The 18107-nt window shown below is 36.5% G+C and overlaps 1 protein-coding gene and 1 non-coding gene across 5 annotated transcripts in view; both read left to right on the top strand.

Annotated features, from left to right (window-relative positions):
• MAGI3 (membrane associated guanylate kinase, WW and PDZ domain containing 3) overlaps positions 1–18107 on the top strand; it is a 248562-nt gene that overhangs the window by 79949 nt on the left and 150506 nt on the right. The window lies entirely within an intron of this gene.
• On the top strand, positions 5715–5786 carry TRNAC-ACA (transfer RNA cysteine (anticodon ACA)). The gene has a single exon. It is a non-coding gene; the product is annotated as a tRNA-Cys (tRNA).

The raw sequence follows: 18107 nt of genomic DNA, 5'->3' as shown, positions 1-18107 counted from the left end.
GGATGAGGTTAATACAAGAAACAGGGTAGCAATTCAAGGGACCAGAGTTCATCTTAGCAGCTGGTTTGGGAGAGGGAAAAAACAGCTTCAAACGACTAAAAATGGCCAGGATGTAATATGAGTAAGAATCTGGACATACATTTCTTTTGTGTACTAATTGAGGAATTTAATGGAGGTTATGCCCCAGAAACTGATTTCAAATTTCTGGTTGTAAGTCAGGAGAGAAAGTAGAGTTTGGTATATTACATTCTTTAGATAGCATTAGCTTTGTCCTGTAAACAGGTGGATTAAAAAATTTTATATGTATGGCCGAATCTCTTTGCTGTCCACCTGAAACTATCATAGCATTGTCAATTGGCTATACATCAATATAAAATTTAAAAATTTAATGGCATTTTTAAAAAGATGCAGAAGCTGCCACTCTTATTCCTTTGGACCTATCTAAAAAAGAAAATTGTGCTTGAGAGAAAGGGTTCTTTTATGCAAAAGTGTGGAGTAAAACAAAAACTGTGATAAAATGTTTTCATTATCTAAAAGTTCTTTTTATGGTTTTAAATTTCAAGGTAGTACTGACATTTCATTTATAGCTGTTATAAGTTTTACCTCTGCTTGCTTTTAAGGATGTAATAACTAGTTTCTTACATTTATCAGTTCTTGCTTCAATAATTTAGGGAAGCATGGGATGCTGGTGTTAATGATGGGTTTTAATTAGTAAATCAGTTTTTATGAATAGGCTTCATAGGATTTATACTGCTCTCCCATCAAGGGTTCAGAAGAATAACTGAATATTTTAGCATACTAGTACAGTTTTGTTGAAATACCTAGGTATTTGTAACTGCTCCTGTTTGAAAATTAAAATCATGGTAATGACAATACCACTTATTCACAGTCAGTAGAGCACATGCTGTAAGTTATTTTCTCGGGTAGTGCAGATGCTTTTGAGCTGATATTTTGAAAGACTTTCCAAGCCCTCTTGTACTTCCTGCATTTTGTTTGCTGAAAGTTGGCTTCATAGTGTGCAGTCATGAGTTAGGGGAGAAGGAGCCTGACCAGCCCCTACAATATTCTGAGTCATATTTCTTTTCGATGGAACTAAACCAACATGAATGTTGAGAGAGATCAAAATTTGGCAGCTTTTCACTTGCTTGATATTTGTAAACAGGCTTTTCTTTACGGAAAGGAGTTTGGAGGAGGGCAGAGATGTCATTCTTTTTTAAAAATACACACTTGTGTATTTTTCCTACTTGACCCATACACATGAAGCGTATTAATACTGATAGACTATTTGAATTCGAGACTATAGATAATGCTGGAGTGATTTACAGACATTTCTGTTCCTTATTCAGTAGGGAATACTCAGTAAGTAGGGGAGTGGAATTGACCTGTACACCTCTCATCTTGTCTTCAGCAAGGAGTATATGGCTGCTTCATGGATTCCCTTTTGTCAGTTACATGACTGATATTTATTAAGTGCTTATTAAGTGTCTGGACACTGTTCTTGGTGATAGAAATGCAGTCATGAACTGGAGATTAGTTTCTAGTCATAAGAAGATTGTAGAGGTGGGTAGATAGATAATAAACCTGCACATAAGTAATTCAGTAAGATAAACTCGATAAACATGGAGAAGATAGATCAGGTATTAGTCTGTTGTGAAGGCGTGGAGTATGATGAGAGCTGTTTATCTAGTCAGAGAAGCCTTCACTAAAGGGGTAATATCTGGACTGAGACCTGAAGGAAGAGAGGAGGAAACCATGGGGTAAGTTGCTCTAAGATCATTCCCTGCAGAAAGAACCACACAGTGACAGTAATCTGGTATGTTCAGAGACAGAAAGACCACTGAGACTGAAGAACAGTGAGCCAAGGAGGGAAGAGCAATCAGACATAAGGTTGGAGGGGGAGCCGGAGGCCAGGTCAAGTAGACACTGGTAGGTCACAGGAAGGAGTCTGGATTTTTTTCAAACGTGAGGTTTTTCAAAGTGAGGTATATATAATCTATGTTGAAGACAGACAAGAGGAAAGTAAAAATGGAAGCAGGAAGACTAGTAGGGTGCTATTGCTGTAGTTTCCTGGGAAGATGGTGGAAGCTTTGATCAAGGTGGTGGTAGTGGGATTCAGGGTATATTTTGTTGATTTTAAAGGTAGTAAAACTTGATAGATAGATTGGAATGGCATAAAAGAGTAAAAATGATCTTAATTTTTTTTGGTCTCAGTAATTAAGTGCATAATGATGCTATTTGCTGAATTGAGCAAGTCTTGAAGTTGGATGCAAAGGTTTGGAGTGGTGAGAATACTTTCTCTGCTTGGGTCTTATTGACTCTCAGTGTACCAAGGAAAACAGTCATCATTATTTGCCATTTTAACCCATTACATCCTTTTTACTTTCAATTTTTTACATTTTCAGTTATTTTACAAATAATTTATAGAAATAAGTGTACAGGAATAATGAAAACTCTATTAGAAATTTTAATATGAATTTAAAATAGCAAGTGCAAACTTGGTTTTTTTTAATACTTTTTTTTAGAGTTTTTGGTTCACAGTAAATTGAGATGATGGTACAGAGTTCACACACACACCCCTGGTGCCACGCGTGCACAATCTCCTCTATGAAACCATTCCCCACTGTGTTGGTACATTTGTAACAACAATATATAAACTTCAACTAGGATGATCAGTCCAGTGTGTTTTTTCATTTCTACATCATCTGTTTCCTTCTCTACACCTTTGTTTAAATACCTGCCTTCAGCATTTATCCACCTTTGAACTTTATTAACTAAAATTTGCTGCACAATCATGAAAGAATATGGTCACACATCTCTTTAGGTAAGTGGGATAGTCCAGATTCTTTATTATATTGATTTACAATGTTGTGTTACTTTCTACTGTATAGCAAAGTGCTCACATATATGCCTCTTTTTTATATTCTTAGTATACTTATAATCTTTGTTCTTTGGAAGACCTGTAAAAAAAATAAGTCATAAAATATCAATCCTTACAAATGGAACTGTTCAGAAAAGATATTTAAAAATAAAACTTGGATCTAGTAGATCCTGATGATATTAATTAACAAGGGTTAAGTTTGAAATGCTTATTAGACATCCTAGTGGAGATGTGTGGCAGTGGTTGTTTCTGTGAGTCTGGAGCTCTGGCAAGAGATCCAGGCTAGAGATTTCAGTGGGAGAGTCATCAACACATATATGGTATTTAAAGCATCGGGTCTAGACAGGATTGCTTGGGAAGGGAGTGTAAATTGAAAACAGTAAAGAATAGGCTTCTGTGGCTCTCCAGGCTTTAGAGCTCTGGTGAGGGGAAAAGCTACGGAGAGAATGCAAACAGTGAGATAGGAACCTAAGCCCTCATTTGGAGAAGAGTGTTTTAAGTAATCAGTTGGATCAAAGGATGCTGAGAGGTTTTTTGTTTTTGTTTTCCAGGGAGGTCAGAGAGGTTTGACCATTGGCTTTTTCAAAAATAGGGATCATTGATGACCTTGAGAAGAGCTTTTTCACTGAAGTGATAGAGTCAAAAGCCTATTTGTAATGGATGGAATTGAGAAAAAAGAAATAAAAAGTAGAGGCAGCTCATTTGGTAGATTTTGCTGTAAAGTCAGAAAAATGGTAGTTGGTAGGGGTTTCTTTTAATACACTCTAGGGGACTTAGAGGAGTTGGTTGAGTACCTAGAATTGGGGGTGTGAGCCAGAAAGCTATTAGTACCTTAAATCAACATATTAAGGCTCTATATTAATATTTTCAGGTTAATACTCTCCAGGAAGAAGCAGAACAGCTCTTGGTCAGGTTCTGCCCCCTCGCCCCCCATCTTATTCATGCTAAAAATTTTTGCTAGGATATTTACTTACCTTTTGCCAGTTAGAAACAAAAACACTGAATATTAGCTCGCCCTGTGTGACTTTACAATGCAAATCAAAAGAAAAAAATGAAATCTTTGTTAATTAAATCCCAGTTTTTTTGTATACATTTAATACTTTAAATGACATTTATCTGCCAGCTAGATCCCCATATCTTTTGGGACATGTTGAATTGTAGCAATTGCTATCTAAATGATAAGATGAATTGAAGTAGCATTTTATTTAGAATAGCTACACTATCTTTTTTGGCACGAATGTTGCTTACAATTATGAAGAACAAAGGTCCTGAAATATATTTTATGTTTTGAGATATAAATAATTAAAATGGAGGCCAAGTGTTGTAAACCTTTACTGTGGAGACTGATTAACTAAATATCTATTGAATGGACCAGTTTGGAGCACTTAGAACTTATACTTAAAAAACTAGTTGAGTATTATTCAGTTTCATTAAAAAATTAATGTTTCTCTAGAGAATACTAGGGTTGTATCTAGTGACACTGACTCTGAATTTGACTAACTTCACTTTTCTCTTTATCTGCTTTAGATTTAGAGTATGATTTTTGCAAAATGATAATTTTAGATATACATTTGTGCCACCTTCATTATTTTCTTATTTAAGGAAATCAAAATGTCTTTACAACTTTTCATTTTAATTTTGCTTATTATGTGTTAAAATCTTAATCCTCTGTGTTATATGTGATAGCTCATTACTGTACAAATAAGACTTTCTGGAACAGTTCCAGGTGACATTCCAGGAACTCAATGGCAGTTAAATAGTACAGATATCTTTTGGCTCTTGGTATTTTCATGACTGGCTTCCACTATATGAGGTTGTTGGATGCAGAAATTATTTAGCATCATTGTCAGAAGTCCCTTCAGACCAATTTCGAAACTTAGTTTCTAAAACTCTCCAAAGAAGCAAGATCTCAAAATTTTTTAATATTGACAATTTGAAAATTCTTTAGTGTTAATGATAAAATGCTGAGTTAAACTTACTTGAGGTAATATTTGCCAAACAGTTATTTTACATGTTTATGCTCATAAATTTTGTACTTTAACATTTACTTTTAAAGCCTCTTAGACTGAAGATACAGCTTGTTTGGTTCTCCCCCTTTTCCTTCTCATAATACTGACTTCTTTCTTCCTTAATTTCTCCACAAGTTTAGGGAGGAAAGACTTCTTCCAACACATCTCCAGTATCCTGCTTTGTTATATCATGGGCTGCAAAGCGCTTTAGGATTTGGTCCTTGCCCAAGACCTGGCCTGTTTCATGTCCTCAGTGATCTTGAGGTATTTACAGGCAGTGGTGAAGAACCCGTCTGCCAATGTAGGAGATGTGGATTTGATCCCTGAGTCAGGATTACTCCTCAGAGGAGGAAATGGCAACCCACTTCAGTATTCTTGCCTGGAGAATTCCACGGACAGAGGAGCCTGACGGGCTACAGTCCATAGGTTCGCAAAAAGTCAGACAAAACTGAGCAACTAAACAACAACAACAACAATAAATGCTCTGAAACTTCTAGGCCGTTTCTCATGGTTATGTTCCTTTTACCTGTAATACTGCCTCCTACCTTGTCTATCTAGCAATTCCTATTTATTCTTTACATTTCTCCTGATAGTTCACCTCCTCTGTTATGTTTCCCTTGGGCCGACTTTGGTGCTACATTTTATTTTAGATTTTTTAATTATGTATTTTATTTGATGCCATGCCACATGGGCTTGTGGGATCTTAGTTCCCCGACCAGGGATTGAACCCATGCCCCCTGCAGTGGAAGTGCAGAGTCCTAACCAGTGGACTGCCGCAGAATTCCTGGTGCTGCCATTTAAATGTTCCTACTATAGTTTGCCGGGCTTCCCTGGTAGCTCAGATGGTAAAGCATCTGCCTACAATGCAGGAGACCCGGGTTCGATCCCTGGGTTGGGAAGATCCCCTGGAGAAGGAAATGGCAACCCACTCCAGTATTCATGCCTGGAAAATCCCATGGACTGAGGAGCCTGGTGGGCTACAGTCCATGGGGTCACAAAGAGTCAGACACGACTGAGCCACTTCACTTCACTTCACTTCACTGTACTTTGCCAGTGCTTCCTCTGTAGAAATCATGGATGTAGTTGTTGACACTAGTCATCTCTCTAGACTTCCAGTAGCCACCAGCCTCAAGTGCTACTGAGCACTTAAAATGTGGCCACTGCAACTGAGGAACTGAATTTTCTTTTTTTTCTTTACTTTTAAAAATTTATTTTATTGAAGTATAGTTGATTTACAGTGTGGTGTTAATTTCTGCTGTATAGCAAAGTGATTCAGTTGTACATATATATACATTCTTTTTGTATTTTCATTATGGTTCGTCACAGGATATTAAATATATTTCCCTGTGCTATACAGTAGGACTTTGTTGTTTATCAGGAACTGAATTTTAAATATTATTTAATATATGTGTGTGCATGCATGCACAGTTAGTCACGTCCAACTCTTCAATGCCTTGGACTGTAACTCAACAGATTCCTCTGTCCATGGAATTTTCCAGGCAAAAATATTGGAGTGGGTTGCCATTTCCTCCTCCAGGGTATCTTTCTGACCCAGGGATTGAACCCAAGTCTCTTGCATCTCCTGCACTGGCAGGCAGGTTCTTTACCAGCTGAGCCACAAAGCCAGTTTAATATAAATCAAATATAAATAGCCACATGTGGCTAGTGGCTACTCTGTTGGACAACATGGTTTACAGCTTTTGTAGTGTGCCAATAGAATGAATAAGGAAAGACATGGGTAAAAATCAGTGTTTCCAAGGAAATTTTAGCATCTGAATTAAGATGTGCTGTAAGGATAAAATATACACTGAGTTCTGAAGACATAGTACCAAAAAAAAGAATGCAAACTTTTCGCTACTAATTTTTAAAATATTGATTATCTATTGAAATATAGTTTGAATATAGTGGGTTAAATTAAATATATTATTTAAAATAATTTCACCTATTTCATTTTAGCTTTTTTTTTTTTTAAGTGGCCACCAGAAAGTTTACAGTTGTGCATGTCTCACCTCTGTGGCTCATTATATTTCTTGGGACAGTGCTATTCTGAGAAAGAACTCTTTGTAGGAAAGAACTTATCTTTTCATTTTTATCACAACTATTACCATGCTTTCTACATAGCAAGTGCTTAATATCTAGTTGTTGAATTAATGAAATAAGTAGTCTCTAGAAACTAGTACCCATGAGCCTTTTGAGGAATTGAAGCTTTAGGTTAAGGCAACTGATTTTGCAGGTCTATAGGTGTATAGTCATGTATGGATGTGAGAGTTGGACTATAAAGAAAGCTGAGCACTGAAGAATTGATGCTTTTGAACTGTGGTGTTGGAGAAGACTCTTGAGAGTCCCTTGGACTGCAAGGAGATCCAACCAGTCCTTCCTAAAGATCAGTCCTGGGTGTTCATTGGAAGGACTGATGTTGAAGCTGAAGCTCCAATACTTTGGCCACCTGATGAGAAGAGCTGACTCACTGGAAAAGACCCTCATGCTGGGCAGGAGGAGAAGGGGACGACAGAGGATGAGATGGTTGGGTGACATCACCAACTCGATGGATATGGATTTGGGTAAACTCCGGGAGTTGGTGATGGACAGGGAGGCCTGGTGTGCTGCAATTCATGAGGTCTCAAAGAGTCGGACATGACTGAGCAACTAAACTATAGGTGTATGTCTGTTTTACAGTATATTTCAATATATGATTGATAAATAATAAAAAAACACCTGCACATAAAAGTAAAAAGTTTAAGAGACCTTGGAAGACAACAGTAATATCACTTGTTCTGAGTACTTAATCTAATTGAATCATTAAGCCCTCATAACAGCATCTATGAACCAGGTTCCATTTATAGTCCCCATTTCAGTAAACTGAGGCAGAGAAATTAACTAAGACACAAAAATATTAACTGGTGTGTCCATGCTGTGAAGTCTGGCAATCTGGCTTCATAGTTTGTACTTTTCATGACTATGCTAAAGACATGTAAAGTAATATAGTAATATAATTATAGTCACCCATGATTATTTAATTACTCTTGTCAACTTAAAAAATGTACAACGTGAAACTTGCGAGTGAAATTTTATTTTTGGCAAAATGAGGGCTGCAGCCTAGGAGACAGCATTTCAGAAAGCTCTGAAAAGCTGCTTCAAAGAGGCAGGGGGCAAGTTCAGTGTATATGTGATTTTGGTGAGGGGTGAGTACATGTAATCAAGCATATATTTTTTGCAGATTTCTGCTAGCCATGAGAACAGTCATAACCATGAAGGATTTTACTGTTTTTCTAGATATGAGGAGATACAAGAATTGAGCTCATAAATGAAATCAAGCTCCTGAAAATATCTATCTGAAGACCAGTCCTGCCAGTCTTGTCCCAACCCTCTTGAGCAAAGATTGCCTCATTTTTGCTCTCTCACCCTGAACTCTTTTCAGAGGGTGTTGAAAATCTGCAGCTGCAGCAGCACATGATTTAATCATCACAGGGGTATTAATATAGATGGCAAGTGCTAATTTGTAGTTGACACTCTCAAGGTAGGAAAGAATTTATGTGAATGAATCCTGGGCGGCATTGGGCTTGGGGAACTTTATGGTGTTTAGACTCCTTTGCTTTCCTGAAATGAGGAAAATTTGTTTAGGAATTTCAGTCTAATTGCTTAAAGATTTATTAAAGCTCAGCAACTACAGTTTTTGTTTTAGTTCATTTGGTATGAACTCATACTGTTTTTTAGTGACTTTTTTTTTCAACTCACAAAAGAGCATAAAACTTGTCACTGGTAGGGCATAAGTGAAACTTATCATTTGGCTTCTGGGAAAACAAAACAAGATGGTCACTTATTTTGGGGTCTCAGGAGTCAACTGCCCAATGACAGACATAAGGTATTTTAGGGGGAAGCAAAAAAGCAAGGTTGTGTTTATTTCTCCTCAGCTTTCTATTAACATTTCCCACTGAAAATTTGTTTCATATCTAATTGGAAATTCAGTATGCCATTATTCTGAATAAATCTTACCAAATGAATAGTCATGAAGCAGCAGGGTGTAATGTCCAAGAGAAAAAAAATATATACATATATATACATATTTCATTTTTTAATATGTTTCCACAAATTCTCATATATGCTGAGTTGGTCTTTTTTTTCTTGTTCACATGATTCTTTTCAGTAGTAACATACCTTTTGAGAATTCGTACATTTGTAAGGGTATTATGGAAAACTTCCCTGGTGCCTCAGATGGTAGAGAATTTGTGTGCAATGCAGGAGACCTGAATTCGATTCTTGGGTTGATAATATTCCCCTAGAGAAGGGAATGGCAACCCACTTTAGTATTATTGCTTGGAGAATCCCATGGACAGAGGACCCTTGAGTTCTTCAGTCCATGGGGTCACAGAGTCAGACACAACCAAGGAACTAACACTTTAACTTTTCTGGAAAACTTAGCTTGAAAAATATGCTGTCAAAAGATTCAGGTGAATTCTAGGTAATAAAATGAATATACTTGTAGGCATTATCATTTTGCATGCAGAAAATAGATTTATTTCTCTTGCTTACATGAGTATGGGTTGGCAGGCAGTTGAGTTGGCAGTTCTGAGTTGGGCAGCTCTGTTCCACACTGTCACCCAGGAACCTCATTCTTTTTATCTTGTTCCACCACCCCCTAAGGAAGGTACTGCTCTTGTCTACAAGGATAAAGCTGAATCACTACCCCCTGCATTGGCATTCTGGTCTGTAGGACAAGGGAGAAAACAAGTGGAAGGCAAGTAGCATTTTTAAAAATACAATATGCGAGCTGGAAGTTAGAGTCAGCATTTCATGTCCATATCCCATTGGCCAGAACTTAGTCACATGGGCACATCTATCAGCACGTGAGACCAGGAAATGTAGAGGCTATGTTTTCAAAAGAATGAGAAGAATGCCCATTGGAAGATGATCTGCCTTGTGAATAATTCCCATATGTTCATCACCTACTGTATGCTAGACATTGTGCAAGGTGCTTTATCTGTTATCTCATCAGTCCTCATCATTGAGATGCAGAGGGGTTAGAAATCTCAAGCTGGGTCATCCAGAAAGTAAATAGAAAACCTGGAATTTGAAGTCAAGGTCTGTCAGACTTCAAAGACCATGTGGTTTCTACCACACATACCTGAGAGAGTAATTAGATTAATTAGAAGAAGGGGTTGAGATTTTTGACCCAAGCAACTGGGGAGATGGTACTGTCGTTAACAAAGACAACAAAATCAAACAATATCATGTGGGGGATGATCAAGAATTTACCTCAAGGTATTTTGAATTTAAGATACCTGTTAATATGCAAGTGAAGATAGAAAGTAGATAATTGTATATGTGAGTCTTGAATCCAGGGTAAATGATTTGGCTGAAGACATTAATTTGGTAGCTGCCAGTTAACAAATGATAGTTAAAGCAATTAAGGGAAAGGGCTCCAAGACTGTACCCTGGGCCATTTCTTCCTTAAAAGATCTGAGAGATGGAGAGGAATTAGAAAAGATTGCTCTCATAGATGAATTTTTACTCCTCTCATTAACATTCTCAGGGGGTCTGCGTCTCTGTTGTTTGCACACAAAAGCAGAATGTTGTACTCTTTACTGGCTAATGTAACTTTTGAATCCACCCTAGCAGACCTTTTATCATTCTAGGAATCATGAATATGTTTAGCCATTGTCTTTGAGATTGGTGGCATCACTGGAACTACCTGGCCCAAGAAAGTCAGGAAAAAGTGGTTCCATTCTCTCTATGCTACTATTTCATAAAATTAGAATCTGACAGTGAGCTCTTAACCTGTTTTTGTATTGTCACTGCCTCCATCCATATTAAGTAATATACATCTTGTTTCCTTTTCTGGCATTGTTCTTTCTGATTTCTTGCTTGTTTTTTGTTTTGTTTTTAATTTTCCTAGTTTCCTTTAGTAATTTTCTAGAAAGTAATGCATATTACTTTCTAGAAGTGTCTATCTCAGCAAAGAATACCCGAGTTCAGAGATACTTTTTAGAGAACCACTTACTTTCTCTCTCAAAGCTTGTAAATTTATAAGCCTACTTAGGTCTGCCTTTGTAGTTTACCATTGAAATCTGTTTCTATATATTTTGATAACATAATGAATACTACACACTGAAACAAATAAATGTTTTGCAACAGATACATTCAATTATTTAAGCAATTTAAGTCACTTTATAAATCTTGGAATTTTGAACTAATGAGGACTGTAAGTTTTTGAAAAAGAGAAGCAAACTTCTGTCCTGTTCTTTGAGTCTTTCATTTAATGTGTGTGAAGTTGGTGGCAAGCACTTTGTCATTGTTATTTGGCACATTCCTCAATTTTATGATATATATAACCCAAATATCTCATTCCTGTTTTTTTCTAGATTAAACCCAGTGTTTTCCATAGAATCCCATTAATTGCTCCCCCGGTGGCTCAGTGATACAGAATCTGCCTGTGGTCCTGGAGCCACAGGAGCCACGGGTTTGCTCCCTGCGTTGGGAAGACCTCCTGGAGGAGGGTGTGGCAACCCACTCCAGTGTTCTTGCCTGGAGAGTCCCAGGGACAGAGGAGTAAGGCAGCCTGCAGTCCAGGGTTGCAAAGAGCTGGACAGGCCTGAAATGACTTAACATGCACAGTAAAGCTGATTCTTTATTTTAGTTTTAAGTTGCTACTGTAACAAATTACCACAAATTTAGTGGCTTAATAAACTTAGTATCTTTCAGTTTTGTAGCTTGGAAGTCCAACACAGGTCTCACTGGAGTAAAATCAAGGTGTTACAAGACTCCCTTCCTTTCTGAAGGCTCTAGTAGAAAACCCACTTCCAGATTGTTTAGGTGTTGGCACAGTTCAGCCCCTTGAGGTTGTGGGACTGAGATCCCATCTTCTTGCTAGGTGTCAGATGAGAGCTATTCCCAGCTTCTGTAGACTGCCCACATTCCTTGGCTCATGGCCATCTTCGTTCATCTTCAAAGCCAGCACCAGGAAGTTGAGTAGCTCTCAGGCTTTGAAATTCTTCTCCTCCTCAAGTTTCATTTCTCTCTCCCCTAGCAGGGTAAAGTTCTCTGCTTTTACAGACTCATGCAATTAAATTGGGCCCACTCGGATAATCCAGGGCAATCTCAACACCCCAAGATTCATAATCACATCTGCAAAATCCCTTTTGTCATGTAAAGTAGCATATTTCCAGGTTGATGGAGGAGGAGAAGGAGTTAGGGCATAACATCTTGGCTGGGGGACATTATTCTGCCTATTACACCATTTCTAATATTTATATATGTCTAAATAGAAAAGAAAGTATGATTAGCTTTCAGCAATTACAAATAATTTTGACAAACTCTCATTTCTCTGTATCTCCTTTAATGTGATTTGAAATTTACTTTAGGATTTGGAAAGAGATTAATCTGTGTGACAGGAGACTAAATCTCATTATAATAATTTTATCTAAGTCATAATATTTCCAATTCTCTATTTATTTATTTAACTGTGATACTCGGGAGACAGGAAAGAAAGATTTTGATGTTGGCAGTGACTGTGATGGTGACTATGATGCTGAACCTTTGAGGGTGTCAGTTTCCTCTTAATACTTATGAAAGCTCTCTTGTCGTCTTTTGAAAATTATCTTAATTGCTTAGATGTATGGTGGCTCAGATGGTAAAGCGTCTGCCTGCAATGCAGGAGACCTGGTTCAATCTCTGGGTCAGGAAGATCCCCTGGAGAAGGAAATAGCAACCCACTTCAGTACTCTTGCCTAGAAAATTCCATGGAGAAAGGAACCTGGTAGGCTACAGTCCATGGGGTCGCAAAGAGTCAGGCACGACTGAGTGACTTCACTTCTTCATGAGAGTTTCATTTTTAGTTTAGATTATTCTATCCTTTCTGTAACCATATTCTCTAACTTTTGTAATTTATATGGAAAAGAATTATGTATTCGTGAATTAACAGCATGGCTATAAGCGTGAAGCCTTTTCTGCATTGCTTTGTCAGTGTCAGAAACAAGAATATCTAGGATCCTTTTCTCATACTTTCCTTACCCTTTTAAAAGACAATTGAAATAAAGTTTAAATGGGTTTCATATTTTAGCATATGCAAATTCCATCTTGATATGAAAGCAAGCTGATACTGATATTTTCATATGAGAACTGTCCATAGTAACTGACTTCTGATGTTATGTCTTTTAAGGGAAGTTTAGATAAATTCTGTTCTGCTACTAAATAAAAGTGTCAGCTCCACAAAGCTAAGTTTTTTAAGGAGTATCCAGAAGATCTGAAGGCATGAAGTGAATGTTGTTGGTGTTGGGAAGGGCATTTATTTTTCTCCAACTTTTTATTTTTGAAAAAAACCAAGCCTCACCTCAGTTGTAACAATAGTACAACAAACCTTTTATGACCTGCACCTGTATTCACTGATAATTAATATTTTGCTGCATTTGTGCACATGCTCTTTTTCTTTTTGACATATACGTGTATGTGTGTGTGTATATAAGTATATATAGATAGATAAATACAGATTTTTCTCATTTTGAATTATTTCATAGTTGTTTGCAGACATTTTACTTTCAAATAGGTCAGCATGCATCCCAGGAAATTTAACATTGATGCAATACTATTATATATTATATAGTTCATATTTCCCCAGTTTTCAGATTCTGAAATAGCCAATGATTTTAAAAGGGCATGTGTTACTTTGCAAATTTGAAAATCACTTTGAAAAACAGTTTTAAAGGTTTATCATGGGGAAAGCATAGCCAATTCTAAAGAATGTGCTGCAGCACAGTTCTAAGCCAGAGAGAATTCAAGATGTGAATTTTCAATAGCATTTTGGACATCAAAAATATCCATAAATGATGTGAGGTCCTAAACTCTTTGTACTGTTGATGTTTTCTAATAGTTCACATACTTTCCTGAGAAGATTAAAAGCAGGAGGTCTCTGAAGTCTTGAGACATGGAGAAGTTTTCCTGTCAAGTTCTGTTCTAACTCCATCAATAATTTAAAATAGATATTAACTATCTATTAAGCATGTAACATTGTGCTGAGTGTTCTAGGAAATGTGAAGGTGGTAACCCTTTATCTCTGAGAATTCAAGGAGAATAAGAAATTGTACACAAAGAAATGAATGAAAGTAACCTGTGTGTGAAGAAGCCTGAGATATTAACAAAATGCAATGAAAATTGAAAAACTGAAGAACCTGATCTGGGTGGATGGAAGCGAACAGATTGGGTTGTTAATATTTGTTAATAGAAATTCATGTTTTCTACTATAGTTTCCCATTTATAATAAAATTTTTACTGAATTAATAGCATTAATAAGCACAAGGCAATGTGTAACTCAGACTAACTGAACGAAATAGAGGACAACTCACGTGATATATTGTAAATAAGAATGATCATAATTTTTAATGAAAAGAATATAATAAGTTTAAGTATAGAAAGAAATTTATTATTATTATTTTTTTAGAAATTTGAAAATATCATCTATAGCTACCTCATTCAAAGATAATCCTACTGACATTTCAGTCTGTTTTCCTTCTGTAATTTTTCTCTGGTGTTATATATTTATATTTGATCTTGCCAAATTAAATTGTAGCATTCTGCCTCAGATGATAAAATAATCCTTTTTAACTGGCTACATAGTATTACATTGAGTAGTTGTGGCATTTATTTAATAAAACATTACCCTATTGTTGAGCAAAAGAATTCATTCCATGTAAGAGTAAACAACTGCAGAAATAATAAAGTTATGATAAAGAGAGAACGAACTTTTCCTTGAAAGGATCTACCTAAATTTTTTATCTTGATAAATTCATCACACCGAATGTTTTATTATTTCTCTTGCTATTTTGTGGCTATGTTAACTGACCACTGTTAAATTATTTTAGCTTTTCATTAGATCTAGTCTAAAAAATTCAGTGCTTCATGGTCTATTGGGATGAATTATTCTGTATATAATTTCATTTTTATAAAATATTAATATGGAAAAAGGCATAAGAAACAAATGAAAAGTGGTTGACACATTGGGGAAATTAGAATTTTATTACACCTAGCAAAAATCTAGAAAAATTAAAATTTTGTTTTGTATTTAATTGGTAGTTCATACATATGGTGCTGGACAGAAAAATGTCTTTTACCCCCATCACTTCCCAGTTCCCTTTCTAGTAGGTAGCTATTGTTACTGGATTCTTGTGTTTCTTTATAGAATATTTGGTGAAGATACAAAGCACATGTTCAGACACAGTCACATGTGAAAATACTTTTAAAATTAATGTAGTAGCCACCTCACACCTATTAGGATAGCTACTGTTAAAAAGAAAATGCAGAAAATAACAAATGTTGGTGAGGATGTGGAGAAATTGGGAACTTTTGTGCACTGTTGGTAAGGATGTAAGATGATGTAGCAGCTGTGGAAAAGTTATGACAGTTCCTTAAAATATTAAACATAGAAATACCATAAGGTATAGCAATCCCATTTCTGGATATATATTCAAAATAATTGACAGTAAGATCTTGAGGTATTCTCACACCTATATTCATGTGAGCATTATTCATAATAGCCAAGAGGTGGAAACAACACAAATGTCCATCAGCGGATAAATGGATTAACAAAATGTGGTATATGCATGCAATGGGATATTATTCAGCCTTAAAAAGAAAAGACATTATGACACATGCTGCATCATGGATGAACTTTGAGGACATTATGCTAAGTGGTCTAAGGCAGGCACAATAAGAGAAATGAGGTATGAGTCCACTTACATGATTTGTCTTAAGTAGTCAAATTCATAGAAACAAGCTAGAATGGTGGTTCCTGGGGCTGGGGGAGGGTGAAATGGGGAGTTTTTTAATGGGTATAGAGTTACACTTTTGTAAGATGAAATGTTCTGGAGATCTGTTTCACAACAATGAACAATCCTAACATTACTAAACTGTACACTGAAAAATGGATAAGATAGTAAATTTTATGTTACATATTTTTTATTATGATGTGTAAAAGATGTAAAAAAAAATACTTGAGAGCATCTCCAAATTTATATCTCTGAGTTCAACCTTCTTAAACTCCTTACTTGCCATCTCTACCTGGTTGTTTTCCAGGCATCCCACTCATCACACGCTAAAATAAGACTCTTGATTATGTCTTTTTGCCCAACTTATTCCTTCCCAAGTGTTTTCCCTCTGTTGTATACAGCAGCTCCATTTGCTGAGTTATTCAGGCCAAACATTAAGGTTGTCTTTGACTTCTTTCTTTCTCTCACACTCCACATCTAATAGATCAGCAAATTCTGTGGGTCTCATTTCAGAATGCTAGATGAAGCACAAGCTGGAATCAAGATTGCCAGGAGAAATATCAATAATCTCAGATATGCAGATGACACCACCCTTGTGGCAGAAAGTGAAGAGGAACTAAAAAGCCTCTTGATGAAAGTGAAAGAAGAGAGTGAAAAAGTTGGCTTAAAACTCAACATTCAGAAAACTAAGATCATGGCATCTGGTTCCATCACTTCATGGGAAATAGATGGGGAAACAGTGGAAACAGTGTCTGACTTTATTTTGGGGGGCTCCAAAATCACTGCAGATGGTGATTGCAACCATGAAATTAAAAGACGCTTACTCCTTGGAAGGAAAGTTATGACCAACCTAGATAGCATATTAAAAAGCAGAGATATTACTTTGCCAACAAAGGTCTGTCTAGTCAAGGCTATGGTTTTTCCAGTGGTCATGTATGGATGTGAGAGTTGGACTGTGAAGAAAGCTGAGTGCCGAAGAATTGATGCTTTTGAACTGTGGTGTTGGAGAAGACTCTTGAGAGTCCCTTGGACTGCAAGGAGATCCAACCAGTCCATCCTAAAGGAGATAAGTCCTGGGTGTTCATTGGAAGGACTGATGCTGAAGCTGAAACTCCAGTACTTTGGCCACCTCATGCGAAGAGTTGACACATTGGAAAAGACCCTGATGCTGGGAGGGATTAGGGGCAGGAGGAGAAGGGACAACAGAGGATGAGATGACTGGATGGCATCACCGACTCGATGGACATGAGTTTGAGTAAACTCCGGGAGTTGGTGATGGACAGGGAGGCCTGGCGTGCTGCAATTCATGGGGTCGCAAAGAGTCGGACACGACTGAGCCACTGAACTGAACTGAATTTCAGAATATCTGGTGTCTGACACCTTTTCACCACCTCACCGACCCTAATCAGAATTTACTTTTCTCCTAGAGTTAAACTTAGTATGGTTCATTGCAATGGCTTCCTGATGATCTCCCCTGTGTCTACTCTTATTTCTTTAAAGTCTCTTCTCCACAGAGACTTTACAACTCTTTCTTTTAAAAGCATTAATTGGTTGTCTCACTTACCTGCTTAAAACTCTCCAATGGCTTCGCATAACATTTTGGATAAAATACAGAGTTTATATACTGTATAGTTTTCTGATGTCTACTTTCTGATGAGATAGACACCGAGTTGCTCTTTTGAAGGCAATACTTTGCTGCTTTTAAGTTTCTCTACCTCTTTTTAGTAGTTTTTACTATGCTGTGCCTAAATGTGTGGTTTCCTTTGTATTGTTAGTCATTCTTGATGTCCATATTGCTTCTTGAGTCTATAGCTTGGTGTCTAAGGCTAGTTTGGGGAAATTCTCAGCTGTTGTATATTAATATATTGCTTCTTCTAGAATCTCTTTCTCTTCTGGGACTATAGTTACATCCCTTAGACCTTTTCACCCTGTCACATATGCTCATACACTCATTGCCCTATTTTCTAACCTTTTTTTCACTCTGAGCTTTAGTTTGTGTACTTTTTTTTCTGAATTCTCTTCCAGTACATTGGTGGTTTTTTTTTTTTCCCAGTACATTGGTTTTTTTTTTCTCTCCTGTTGAATCTGCTTGTGAATCCAATCCACTAAGTTCTTAATTTTAGTTACTATCTTTTTCATGTCTAGATTTTCATCTGAGTATTCTTTTCAAGTTTTTATTGTGAAAAATTTTCAAAATTTAAATAAGAGAGCAATCATTACTTATATACTCTGTCTGAATTTATCAGTTGAATACATTTTGCCATATTTGTTTTATCACTATATAAATTCTTCTTGCCCCTTGATCATTTGAGAATAAATTGCGACTTTTTTCTCTTACCACATAAACACAATATAGTTATCAAACTCTAGAATTTAATATGGATATAACACTTATATAATATAAAGTCCATATTTCAGTTTTTCCAAATGTCCCAATAAAATTGTTTATGGAAGACCCACCCCTGA

This window comes from Odocoileus virginianus, unplaced genomic scaffold, assembly GCF_023699985.2.
Source record: "Odocoileus virginianus isolate 20LAN1187 ecotype Illinois unplaced genomic scaffold, Ovbor_1.2 Unplaced_Contig_8, whole genome shotgun sequence".
NCBI classification, from domain to species: Eukaryota; Metazoa; Chordata; class Mammalia; order Artiodactyla; family Cervidae; genus Odocoileus; species Odocoileus virginianus.
The sequence above is the reverse complement of the archived record's forward strand: the minus strand, read 5'-3'. Positions and strand labels throughout refer to the sequence as shown.